Below are 12,147 nucleotides of genomic sequence, written 5' to 3' on the forward strand. Positions count from 1 at the left end.
ATCTTGAAAATCCTCCTGCGCGTGCGCACGCACACCTCTGTGCATACGCACACTGCCCTGTTTTTCAATAAAAATCTTGTTATTAACTGTTTCACCTTTCCGACAAGCTTTTAAACTTCTGTGACACCTATCTAAGACATTTTGGCTTGTTTTTGGATGTTAAAACATAGAGAAAGTCCTAGGGGAATCCAATTCGATAATTCTGGTAAAAAGTTAGTGAACGGAGGCATAGGTTTTTGGAGTATTGAGGATGGTTTTGGTTGAGTGAGAAGGTGGCATATGGTATTGGTGATTATTGATAAGGAATTATGAAATTGGTGAACTGATGAGTTCTGAATGAATTGTGAAAGAGGTGAACTAATGAGTTTGGAATGGAAATTATGAATTGACAGTGGTTGAGATGAGTCTGGGACTCGGAATGCAATGATGAATTATTGATATATTGAAAAATGATTTTTCTGAAAACCACTGGATTACTGTTATATGCTGAGAATTATGAGACGTTATGCGCCTAGCAGGGATGGTGGTTAATCCCACCTGTTGAGGTCGTGGCGGCGGTGTAAGGACGACGGTTAATCCTGCTTACGTTGAGATGCGAGGTCTGTGGTAAGAGTATCCCGCTCACATCCCTTCGGATCACTAGAGTGTGCAGGCACAAAATCCTGGATGGTGTTCCGAGCACCATATCTCGAGGGTTCCCATTATGATTCTGAAGGGAGACTTCTCCATGGAGATGTGTTGGGTTGGCAGTTGAACCGACGATGTGATATCACAGCCAGTAGGACAAACATTCATCATGTGCATATTCTATTTCTTTGTTTGCTTTGCCGACTTGAAATTGCTTGCCTAATTGTATAACATGCTTAATTGCCTATTTGAACTACTTGACATATATGCCTATACTTGTGTTTTACTTATATTGTATTAACTGTGTAATCTACTGGGATTGAGGAGGTTCGGAAGGTGGTGGCGATGGGATCGCATGGAGGATAGGCTGGTGAAGGCTGTGGGACAGCGGAGAGTTGTTAGATTAGAAATCCACTAAGTTAGAATACCTCTTTAATATTATGGTTTCAAGTTATGTTTTAATGTTTTAGGTATGCCTTAAGATGAATCTTGTGATGGATATTGTTCCGAGGGTTACCTGAAATTGTAGGTCGATCTCGGACGAGATCTTCTGTACTGGTCAGAGCTGTCGTGTCCGATTTGATGATGGTGGCTGGAGCCGCTGTGTCCGATTTGTTGGACTTGGTGGTTGTGCTGATCCTGCGTCACCGAAGGGTGGTGGTACCTGCAAGAGACTTCGATGCTTAAGTTAGCAAGGGTATTAAGCAAGTTTTTAGTAGAATCAGAGTATGAGTTATACCTGGGTGCTCTAGTGTATTTATAATGGTGAGGAGTAACCTTTCTGGAGATAAGATAGTTATCTTATCTTATCTTATCTTTGAGTGAAGTCATCTTATCCTTTAGGGAGCCGCCTTATCTTTCTAAGCTCTGACCGCCTTTAGATTTGGGCTGTGCTCCTTTATTTGGGCCTGTTTTGGGCTCCTATGGCGATCGACCTCTTTGAGAAGAGGTCGGTAATGGGCCAACCTTCCAAGAGGTCGGATGGTGGACGAAATTTTGATCATCAATAATGGCTCCAAAGGCTTGGTGCACGTGAATCACACTTTATCACAACTCCGCACAACTAACCAGCAAGTGTACTAGGTCGTCCAAGTAATGCCTTACGTGAGTAAGGGTCGATCCCACAGAGATTGTTGGTATGAAGCAAGCTATGGTCATCTTGTAAATCTCAGTCAGGCGAATAATATTTGATTATGGGAAATATAAAGAGATACTTGCTTAAATAAGAAAGGATAGAAATACTTATGTAAATTAATGGTGGGAATTTCAGATAAGCGTATGGAGATGCTTGTCCCTGTTGAATCTCTGCTTTCCTATTGCTTTCATCCAATCCTTCTTACTCCTTTCCATGGCAAGCTGTATGTAGGGCATCACCGTTGTCAATGGCTACATCCTATCCTCTCAGTGAAAATGGTCCAAATGCTCTGTCACAGCACGGCTAATCATCTGTCGGTTCTCAATCAGGTTGGAGTAGAATCCAGTGATTCTTTTGCGTCTGTCACTAACGCCCAGCCTTCAGGAGTTTGAAGCTCGTCACAGTCATTCAATCCCGGAATCCTACTTGGAATACCACAGACAAGGTTAGACTTTCCGGATTCCCATGAATGCCGCCATCAATTCTAGCTTATACCACGAAGATTCTGATTAAGGAATCCAAGAGATATGCGCCCGGTCTAAGGTAGAACAGAAGTGGTTGTCAGTCACGCGCGTTCATAGGTGAGAATGATGATGAGTGTCACGGATCATCACATTCATCAAGTTGAAGTGCAACGAATATCTTAGGACAGGAATAAATTGAATTGGATAGAAAATAATAGTAATTGCATTGAAACTTGAGGTACAGCAGAGCTCCACACCCTTAATCTATGGTGTGTAGAAACTCCACTGTTGAAAATACATAAGTGATAGGTCCAGGCATGGCCGAATTGCCAGCCCCCAAAACGTGATCAATAGTCTCCTAAGATGAATAAAATAAAACTGAGACCAAAGATGTAACGTGGTCAAAAAGACGACTAATACACTAGTAAAAAGTCTTATTTATACTAAACTAGCTACTAGGGTTTACATGAGTAAGTAATTGATGCATAAATCTACTTCCGGGGCCCACTTGGTGTGTGCTTGGGCTGAACTTGATCTATCCACGAGTTGAGGCTTCTTTTGGAGTTGAACACTGATGCGTGAGCATCTTATCTATCTTTTCCTAGTGAATTTGCATCTAATTTGTTGAGTTTAATTAAGAATTAATTATATTTTAGCCACTATGGATGCTATTTTGAGTTTTGTGCAATTTTATTTATTTTAGGTAGCATTCGAAGGGATTTGATGAAGTTTCTGGAGAGAAAAAGAAGAAACCAAAGAGATGACCAGCGAAGACCGACGCGGACGCATGGCTCACGCGACCGCGCGGAATGGAGAAATCGCAATGACGCGATCGCGTGCTTGACGCGAACGCGTGGACTGGAATCTTCACAAATGACACGGACGCGTCACATGCGCGATCTGCAAAAATACAAATGACGCTGGTTACGAATTTTGGGCTGTTTTGACCCACTTTTCAGCCCAGAAAACACAGATTAGAAGCTGCAGAATGGACAAATCAAGTGGTCCCCAACCATCAACTGAAGATCTGTTAATTAATTCGAATTTAAATTCAAATCTTATCTTTTAGGAAAAGATATTATTTTTAATTTTTGATTTTAAACCTATTAGGATTAGTAATAAATAGAAACTCTGTACATTTAGGCAGGTATCAGATTGTTACCAGAACCCTTATTTTTCTTCTCTGAACCATGAGCAACTAATCTTCCATTGTTAAGGTTAGGAGCTCTGTCTATTTGTAATGGATTAATTTGTTTGATCTTTCTAATTTATTCCATGCTTTGATTTATATTTCAATAATTGTTTTCGCTCTTTATTTTATGAATATGGGTGGAACGGAAGTAGGACCCATGTTCTAATCGAGTTTTTGTAAAACTTGGAAAAGCTCTTTACTTGAACAACAGCTTGGAAACATTTTATCCTAAATTTTAATTATTTAGATTTAATGGGATACGTGACATATAATCCCCTTATTTTTGGGTAATTAGAATTTTTGTGGCATATAAACTGAAAATTGATTTTTACCCTCTAATTGGAAGTAACTGACTAAGGAATTGGCAGTTAATAAATTTTAGAGAAGACTAGGAAGGTCTAAGGAATTAGGGCCTAGTCACATATAGTTTGCCATGAAATTATATCTTGCATGATTAAATTAGTTAGTAATAAAAATTAATCCGGAAAAATAGATAACTCTGAAACCTTAACTATCTTCTCATTATATTATTCCCAACTTATTTATTTGTCTGTGTTTAATGCTCTTTGAATACCAAAACACTCTTTTCTGCTTGCCTAACTAATCCTATCAAATACTATTGTTGCTTAATCCATCAATCCTCATGGGATCGACCCTTACTCACGTAAGGTATTACTTGGTACGACCTGGTGCACTTGCCGGTTAGTAAGTGTGGGTTAAAAATTCCACACCAAGTTTTTGGCGCCGTTGCCGGGAATTGACTGTGATTAACAACTATTAGTTGTTTGATTGTTTAGATTAGGCATTTAATTTTAATTTTATTTAAATAGTATTTTTAAAAAAAAAATTTTAAAATTTTTTCCTTGTTTTCCCTTTTTTTTTCGTTTGAAAACCGCCTGCCCCGTTTTATTTATTTATTTTCTTCCGTTAATTTTTTTTCAAAAAAAACAAAAACCTCGTCAATTTTTTTCTCTTTTTATTTTCATTTTTTTTCTTCGTTTTACCCTGTTCGTTTTCTTTCATTTTTTTCATAATTTAATAAATATAAAATAAATAATTTTTTTTAAATAAATAAATAGCACTAATATTTTTGTAATTTTTGAAATTAAGTTTGGTGTCTCCGTAGTAATTTTTTTCCAAAAAAAACTTTTTTTTTTCTGTTTTGTCTTCTTTGCTTTCCTGTTTACCACATGGTGCATTTAATCCTTTTTGGTGTTTTGTGCTAAAGAAAAATAATGGAAAGAGATCACATGGGTTACTACTCACATCCAAGTAGTGATTCATACTATGGTGGGAGGAACTATCAAAATTTTGGTTGGCAAGGCCAAAACCAAAGAAACTTCAATGCCCCATGTTCCAACTACCAAGAACCATCATCTTTCTACGCATATCAAGAGCCACCATCAGATATTGAGGCTTCTCAGAAGGAGGGTGTTATGGAAGTAGAAATTCTTAATGCTATTCTTGCCCAGAACAAGCTTATGACTCAGCAAGTGAGTCTACTTACTCAACAGATGAGTGGCATGCAAGTCCCAACTATCAACACCCAACACCCAAATTTTGAGTGGGGAGAGCAACCTTAGAGGCCACAAAATTTTAATCATAGTTCTCAGGGTGTTTTTCAACAGAATAATTCTAATAACCACCAGTTTCAGTCTTCTCAGCCCCAACAGAACAATGATTTGAAAGCAATCTTGGCAAGTTTTATGCAGGAAACCAGAACCTCCATTAGAAACTTGGAAGTGCAAATGGGCCAAATGAGCAAGCAATTACTTGAGAGGTCTGCAAGCACATTTTCAAGTGATATAGTGGTGAACCCAAGAGAAGACTGCACGGTTATTCAGTTGAGCAGTGATAAAGTAGCTGGCTCTGAGACCAAGGTCAATGAAGAGTTAGTTAAAAAAGAAAGCCACCAAGAGGAAGAGGCTGAAATTGAGGAAGCTTGCAAAGAGGTGGAAGAACTCAAAGAAAAATACAAGGGAGTGGAGCTTGCAAGACCTCTCCCAAAGCCATCACCATCCAATACAACATTCAAGTGGGTAAAATTTCTATCCTTAATCCTTACTTTCCCACTTGAATATGGGCTACTAGAGACGGATGGTCAACTTAGAGCTCTTTGTGGCATTAAAAGCAAGAGGAAGATGGTTCGTGGCAAGGAATGTCAAGCAAGGTTCAATACGGTTGCATGCTCCAAATTGAAGTGCAAGGATTGGTGTAGAGCTCACTTGAAAGGATCTAGAAGGTTGTTTGGATGTCTCTGTGAGAATTCAGATTGCTTGCCATCCGGTGAAAACAATGGTGATACAAAAGAAGACGGGTGTAAAAGCAAGATTTGGGACCCTGGAATTCATTCCCACAATCAACACTCTTGGGACTTTGTCACTTGCTTCAGCTTGCTCAAAGGCGTTATGCGCCTAGTTTGGGATCCCGGTAGCCATTGGAATTACAAACATTGGTGGAGATTTCTGGATCAGTACAAGCACAAGCCACCATGACAAGGAGCTCACCACATGTCCAACTTAAGGACTTTAACTAAAAGTGCTTGGTGGGAGACAACCCACCGTGGTATGATCGTTTCTTCTCATTCTTAGTTGTTTTTCGTAGTAGTAGTTTTCGCATTTATTTTATTTTTATTGAGTTCTTACTAATTTTCTAATCATGCAGCTATCTTAGGACAGAAGCCGGATATATTTCAAAAAAAAAAAGAGCCACGCGACGCGACCGCATTAGCGACGCGTCTGGGTCGAAAGGAGAGGGGAGAAAATAAAAACGAACAGAGAGTCACGCTGGAGCGTGGCTGGAGGCGTGCCAGTAGCACAAATCGTCCCACGCGACCGCGTCGCCGATGCGTTCGCGTCACATGGGAATAATGGCCTCCCACGCGACCGCGTGCCGCACGCGGCCGTGTGCCCAGATTTTCGGCGTAAAAAGGGTGCACAACCAAATATTGTGCTGGAGTGGTGCTGGCTTGGTGCTAGACACATAATCCCTATCACGCGAACGCGTCGCCGACGCGTCCGCGTCATTCCCTTCTGAAGCCACTCACGCGATCGAATGTTCCACGCGATCGCGTCACCCCTGAATTGGCAAATATTTAAATTTGAACAGAGAGTTGTGCAGGCGCGATGCTGCACTCGCGCCCGAAGCATAACATGGGTCACGCGACCGCGTGACCGACTCGACCGCATCAACTAACTAAAACGCAATCACGCGAACGCGTGCCTCACGCGTTCGCGTCGCTTGCGCCACACTAGTTCGCCGCCCAGTTTTCTTTCTCTCTCTCTCCCAATCCTAATTCTCTCTTATTCTTTTATCCTTTTATTTTTCTTTCCTCATAATATTTATCTCTTTCTATTTTCAGTTCTTATTTGCTTGAGGACAAGAAAACCTTTAAGTTTGGTGTTGTTGGATGCTGCGCTTATTGGTTTTCTGGCACAAAAGGGAGGCAAATCATCTTCATTAAGGAGCACAACCTGAAGAATAAAGCGACAGCTAGGATAACTAAGGTGGTTGAGTTCCTTTCATTTTTATTCCTCCTTTCTTTTTCTATGTTATGTTCCGGTTTTCTGCTATTTTACTTTGTCTGTTTCATGATCTTTTATTAGTTAGAATCATAGGATTAGTTTTCTTTTAATTGCTTTAATGCTGAAAAGATGTTTCATGTACCACTCACTGAACTTGAATCTAAAAAGAAAAGAAAAAGAAGTGATGTATTGCATGAGAAATTGAGTTTAATTCTAAGAATAGTCTTATTTATTTAAATGTGGTGTTATTTCCTGTGATTTTTGAATGCATGATATGAACAGTGTATATTTGAATTTGAATCAAGGGATGTTGATGTATAAGGAACAGGAATTTAGAGAATTATTATGACTTCTCTGAAATAAACAAAAATTTAATCCTTGAATCAAAAGAAACAGCAAAAGAAAAAAATCATTATATAAATAAATAAATAATAATAAAAGCAAGGTCCAAGGCTCTGAGCATCAATGACTAGGGAGGTCGGACATGATTAAAAGCTCAAAGAGTTGTTTCCCTAGTCATATGCTTGTGTGTGATTGTGTCTAGTGATCCTTGAGACAGAACACTTAGAGTCGAGACCAAGTGCATTTAACAGAGTATGCCAAAGGCTTTGAGCACCACTGTCTGGGAGTAATTGAAAGAAAAATCAGAACTCAAAGAGAGTTTCCCAATTAAGTGCTTCTGGTGTTTCTGTGTCAAGTAACTCTTGAGACAAAACATTTAAAGTCACGGCTAGGATCAAGGTGCAAAGCACCAAAGAAAAACAAATTAAAGTAAATGTTACTGTGTTTAAGGATTAAACTGAAATGTAAAGATAAGAGAATTCATAATATCATCCGGATTCTAATTCTGAATGACAATAACATTCTTGATTCAAAGGAGAGTGAGATGCCAAACCTATTCATGAGCTTAATCGAACTCTCATTCTCATGCAAATTCACATCATAAGCTTATATTAGTTTTGGTTGCTTGAGGACAAGCAATAGATCAAGTTTGGTGTTGTGATGCGTGAGCATCTTATCTATCTTTTCCTAGTGAATTTGCATCTAATTTGTTAAGTTTAATTAAGAATTAATTATATTTTAGCCACTATGGATGCTATTTTGAGTTTTGTGCAATTTTATTTATTTTAGGTAGCATTCGGAGGTATTTGATAAAGTTTATGCAGAGAAAAAGAAGAAACCAAAGAGATGACCAGCGAAGACCGACGCGGACGCATGGCTCATGCGACCGCGCGGAATGGAGAAATCGCAATGACGCGATCGCGTGCTTGACGCGAATGCGTGGACTGGAATCTGCACAAATGACGCGAACGCGTGGACGACGCGGACGCGTCACATGCGCGATCTGCAAAAATACAAATGACGCTGGTTACGAATTTTGGGCTGTTTTGACCCACTTTCCAGCCCAAAAAACAAAGATTAGAAGCTGTAGAATGGACAAATCAAGTGGTCCCCAACCATCAACTGAAGATCTGTTAATTAATTCGAATTTAAATTCAAATATTATCTTTTAGGAAAAGATATTATTTTTAATTTTTGATTTTAAACCTATTAGGATTAGTAATAAATAGAAACTCTGTACATTTAGGTAGGTATCAGATTGTTACCAGAACCCTTATTTTTCTTCTCTGAACCATGAGCAACTAATCTTCCATTGTTAAGGTTAGGAGCTCTGTCTATTTGTAATGGATTAATTCGTTTGATCTTTCTAATTTATTCCATGCTTTGATTTATATTTCAATAATTGTTTTCGCTCTTTATTTTATGAATATGGGTGGAACGAAAGTAGGACCCATGTTCTAATTGAGTTCTTGTAAAACTTGGAAAAGCTCTTTACTTGAACAACAGCTTGGAAACATTTTATCCTAAATTTTAATTATTTGGATTTAATGGGATACGTGACATATAATCCCCTTATTTTTGGGTAATTAGAATTTTTGTGGCATATAAACTGAAAATTGATTTTTATCCTCTAATTGGAAGTAACTGACTAAGGAATTGGCAGTTAATAAATTTTAGAGGAGACTAGGAAGGTCTAAGGAATTAGTGCCTAGTCACATATAGTTTGCCATGAAATTATATCTTGCATGATTAAATTAGTTAGTAATAAAAATTAATCCAGAAAAATAGATAACTCTGAAACCTTAACTATCTTCTCATTATATTATTCCCAACTTATTTATTTTTCTGTGTTTAATGCTCTTTGAATACCAAAACACTCTTTTCTGCTTGCCTAACTAATCCTATCAAATACTATTGTTGCTTAATCCATCAATCCTCGTGGGATCGACCCTTACTCACGTAAGGTATTACTTGGTACGACCCGGTGCACTTGCCGGTTAGTAAGTGTGGGTTAAAAATTCCACACCAAACTCCAAGTTGTAACGTGTTTTGGGCGTTCAACTCCGGTTCGTGACGTGTTTCTGGCGTTTGACTCTAGACAGCAACATGGAACTGGCGTTGAGCGCCAGTTTACGTCGTCTAATCACGAATAAAGTATGAACTATTATATATTGCTGGAAAGCTCTGGATGTCTACTTTCCAACGCCGTTGAGAGCGCGCCATTTGGAGTTCTGTAACTCCAGAAAATCCATTTCGAGTGCAGGGAGGTCAGATTCCAACAGCATCAGCAGTCCTTTGTCAGCCTTTTATCAGAGTTTTGCTCAGGTCCCTCAATTTCAGCCAAAAAATACCTGAAATCACAGAAAAATAAACAAACTCATAGTAAAGTCCAGAAATATGAATTTAGCATAAAAACTAATGAAAACATCCCTAAAAGTAACTAGAACCTATTAAAAACTACCTAAAAACAATGCCAAAAAGCGTATAAATTATCCACTCATCACAACACCAAACTTAAATTGTTGCTTGTCCCCAAGCAACTGAAAATCAATTAGGATAAAAAGAAGATAATATACTATAAATCTCAAAATATCAATGAATATTAATTCTAATTAGATGAGCGGGACTTGTAGCTTTTTGCTTCTGAACAGTTTTGGCATCTCACTTTTTCCTTTGAAGTTTAGAATGATTGGCTTCTCTAGGAACTTAGAATTTCGGATAGTGTTATTGATTTTCCTAGTTAAGTATGTTGATTCTTGAACACAGCTACTTTTATGAGTCTTGGGCGTGGCCCTAAGCATTTTGTTTTCCAGTATTACCACCGGATACATAAATGCCACAGACACATAACTGGGTGAACCTTTTCAGATTGTGACTCAGCTTTGCTAAAGTCCCCAGTTAGAGGTGTCCAGAGCTCTTAAGCACACTCTTTTTGCTTTGGATCACGACTTTAACCACTCAGTCTCAAGCTTTTCACTTGCACCTGCATGCCACAAGCACATGGTTAGGGACAGCTTTGATTTAGCCGCTTAGGCCTGGATTTTATTTCCTTGAGCCCTCCTATCCATTGATGCTCAAAGCCTTGGATCCTTTTTACCGTTGCCTTTTGGTTTTAAGGGCTAATGGCTTTTTCTGCTTGCTTTTTCTTTTTTTTTTCTTTTTTTTGCCATTTTTTTTCACAAGCTTTTGCTATTCACTGCTTTTTCTTGCTTCAAGAATCAATTTCATGATTTTTCAGATTATCAATAACATTTCTCTTTGTTCATCATTCTTTCAAGAGCCAAAAATTTTAACATTCATAAACAACAAGATAAAAAATATGCACTGTTTAAGCATTCATTCAGAAAACAGAAAGTATTGTCACCACATCAATATAATTAAACTAAATTCAAGGATAATTTCGAAATTCACGTACTTCTTGTTCTTTTGAATTAGAAACATTTTTCATTTAAGAGAGGTGAAGGATTTATGGAATTTATTTATAACTTGTTCGGTTGGTCGGTTACCGGACGGTTCTGGTGGAGATTCGAGGTGGCAGGAACGCTTCGTCTGGAGAGATTGTGCTGGGATCAGATCTGCCGGTTAGCCGAACTCTCATTGTGAAAGGAGGGGGTGTCACCTGCAAAGACACTCCGACGCTCTAGTCAGTTAATGTGCAGGCGAGAAATAGGTTAAGTGGATGTATGACGTACCTTGGGAGAGGGGTAGGACCCTCCCCTTATATACTATGTCAGATGTGGGTCCCACGAGGGCAGAACCCACCTTCCTCGAAGTTTCCCTGTACAGCTGTGGCGGCCAGCTGTCCCTGACGCGTGTTCGGGCCGGATATGAGTGCGTCATCCGACCGTTCAGGTCGGGTGGTTAGTGGGTCAGGTCGGCCCAAGTTCCCTTTGGGCCAGGCCGTAACAGTGCCCCCAACAGTAGTCGCGTGGGCTGTTGGTGGCGTGTTATCTCTGATCTCATGCGTTGTCGCCAAGTCGGCCGTCCGTGGGGGGGACGTGCCTCTTGCGCGCGTGCCTGTTTGTTGCTGGGGCGATCATTCATCGCCTCGTTCTTCGTGTCGAGCATTAAATGCTCATAATGGGTTTAAAACCCTTTGTGCAAAGACTAATATGCCCCTCGGCTTTCGCGCTCCTTTTGGTGGTAGTTTTAAAACACTTTTGTGATGCCTTTGGTATTCATCTGGCATTTATCTCTTCATTTCCAATTCAGCTATCCCTATCTTCTTCTCCTCCAACAATTCCAGGGTGTTGTTCTTGTCTTCCTTTCAGATTTTTATAGTTAATACAGGTAATTATGCATCCTTTTTACCTTCTTTCATTGTTCTTTTGCTTCTGCCGTTGCTTCCTTTGCATGTTATTTGTTTTAACTTTGCATGATGGTTGATCCTTGATCTTAAGTAGGCGTGTTAGGGGGAGGTTGCCATTTTAGAATGGGTTTTGTTTGGGTTTCACCATTTGGCCGTGTTTAGTTTTAGTTGCAGAATAGGTTGGGTGTAGTTTCTGCGTTCACTCCGAGCACCCGACCTCTTAGACTAACTGGGTGGTGCCCCCATGTAGGTATGGCTCGCATCGCCTCCCGGGCTTCCCCTTCTCCCGCGGCGTACGACCCCTACGCCTGGGTTGTTTCCGATCTAAGGGACTCCCCCAATCAAATGGGCGAGGAGGAGCTCACCGAGTTCCGTCAAAACGAGTACTTATGCGGCGGAACCGACGAGGAGTCTAACTACGACGTCTTCGTCCCGGCTCCCCACGAGCGTTTATACGAGATCAACTTCAGCGCTCTCCGAGTTACCGATTGGATTTGGTTCTATAAATCCATGTTTACTCAAGTGGGGGTTCGTATTCCTTTCTCCGCCTTCCA

Source organism: Arachis stenosperma, chromosome 9, assembly GCF_014773155.1.
Source record: "Arachis stenosperma cultivar V10309 chromosome 9, arast.V10309.gnm1.PFL2, whole genome shotgun sequence".
Taxonomy (NCBI): domain Eukaryota; kingdom Viridiplantae; phylum Streptophyta; class Magnoliopsida; order Fabales; family Fabaceae; genus Arachis; species Arachis stenosperma.